The sequence below is a fragment of the Convolutriloba macropyga genome, chromosome 3 (genome assembly GCF_964194025.1).
Source record: "Convolutriloba macropyga chromosome 3, txConMacr16.3, whole genome shotgun sequence".
Classification (NCBI taxonomy): Eukaryota; Metazoa; Xenacoelomorpha; order Acoela; family Convolutidae; genus Convolutriloba; species Convolutriloba macropyga.
The window spans coordinates 51,149,243-51,151,493 of record NC_134470.1 but is presented as its reverse complement, the minus strand read 5'-3'; positions in this window follow the sequence as shown (position 1 = coordinate 51,151,493).

Below are 2,251 nucleotides of genomic sequence, written 5' to 3'. Positions count from 1 at the left end.
ACTGTATCTTTGAACACCAAGTCAATGTTGATTATATAGATGTAATTCAATGGTTAGGAAATGGATGACTTTTTCACGGTAGCAAAAGAAGATTTGTGAAGCAAATCTCACGAAAGTTTAACTGTTGACAAGGAACAACAGTGGGCAAAGGGTAGCCCAGGCATATCGTGCCAAAGTAACTATAACTCAAGGGTCTTTTTTGAAACACCACCAACACTGGCGTCAGTGAAGCAAGCTGATTAGTTTGCTTCTCTGACGTCCGGCCACAACACCGCCAACACTACACATTCAAAATTAACTGAAGGCGGAACACCGCACATATAAGATCAAAACCGAGACGTCAAATCAGAGTCCCGCTTACTTTGAAATTCGTAGTCGGGACTACCAATTAGTTCGAATAATAAACCCAACCTGAAGAGGAGAGCTATGGACACTTTTTGAACTTTCTACTTCATCTATTAGACAGCAGTGAAAATTAGCTCAGACAATTTACCAGCTAACGCTGCATGTCCAAATGTGTCCATCTTGCTGTAGGAAATGATTAAAGAATCTTACAGTTGATAGTTTTTGCACCGTCTGGTTGGTCAAATCATGGTTATTTTATTTTGCACAATATCAAGCGATTTGGTACAATTTTGGACAAAAGCCCACATGTTTGAATCATGATAATTTCATGTCTGGAGCGTGGCCCCTTTTCGTCTGGAGCACCCGGTTGATAGTTCTCAAAACATCACACAGACCAGATAATGAAAATAAACCAACTGTAGCAATGAAAGTTTGCCTCCGAATAATCGCGAAGACATTATTTCAATCCGCAAAACGTTGAAACAATTCTATCAGTTTCTATCAAAGTTTGGAAGGACAACCATTTTAAATTGTACCAGGAAGAGTTGATCAAACGCTGGTATCAATTCTTTAATTTTATTTTTGATCAGATATTCCTCAGAAACTCCAATCAAACCGTTTGGTTTCTTAGCCGTATGATTTCTGCTGATACTTAGTCTTATTTGCTTCAGTTCTTTTACGTCTGGAAAGAACAGAAACATTCTTCAAGGTCTCAATCAAACATTTTTGACAGCTCCCTGCAGTGATATTGATTTCGAACAAACTCAAATTGGGATCTTGTCTCCAATCTAACTTTCCTTCGTCGTATCAAAGGAAAAACTTTCAATTCAAAATCCAATATTTTCTCAAACTGAAACTAAAAGCTCAAGCCGATAGATAAAAAAGCCGATTTGAAAAGTCATAACCAATTTGAGTTCGCAGTTCGCACTTACTGCGAAATTAGACCTTATTAAATTATTAAACTATTGGGGTCGAATTTCAATCAAGAAATTTCGAATGAAAATTTGAAGTATAATATTTTGTGAGAAGAATAATTTCGTGTCAAAATTAGGCATCACTAACTGCGTTTTATGGCATTAAATTGTGCCATTGAATCCAAAATGTTCGTTTAAAATAGAAATTGCAGCTGAACTAAAATTTTTTCAATTATTTTATAGAAGTTTATTCATAAAAACAGTCGCGACAGTTCGTGAATCATTGCACTCCACTAAATTTCAATCTGTGAAGGCTTTCAAAGCTATTCTGCATTTTTATTGAAAAGTTTGAGGCATGTTCTACCCTTCTTGAAGTTTCGGCTAAATTGTTTGCAGAATTTATCGACCCCATTGCCTAACTAAGACTATGGGTTAAATTTAGATAAACATAAATTTTCCCTGAGCTATAGTTAACAGTCTATTATAACTAGTAATATCTAGTAATGTCCACAATACAATACCTGTCAATTTTTCTCTCACTGACCAAATTGACCCGTTTCTTTCAATCATAATTTAAACTCAGAGCCTTCAGGAATATCTGAAAACTGGACTCCGAATGAACAGAATCTCCTCTCTTCTTTGTTTATTATTTATTGACTTTATAGAAACGAGCAATTTTGAAACGATTGAATGTTTCGAACTGTCAGTTTAAGTCAACTTTATGGCGCAGTGCACCTTTCAAAATAAATAATTACTAAACAGAAAGCTTCAAAATGATATTTTCTTTTCTTCCTAGCTAATTATTTTTTAACTCTTCCTCGTTCATTTTATTATTGTCGCCCCCTCAAGTGAAAAAAACTCAAAAAGACATTTGACTCACACATTTTAGACAAAAACTTACGCTTTATTCTAGGACCATTATTTGGTTATGAAACAATTGCTGATTTATCATTGAGATATCAAAAATGATTTAGGCGCTTTGTATTACCGAG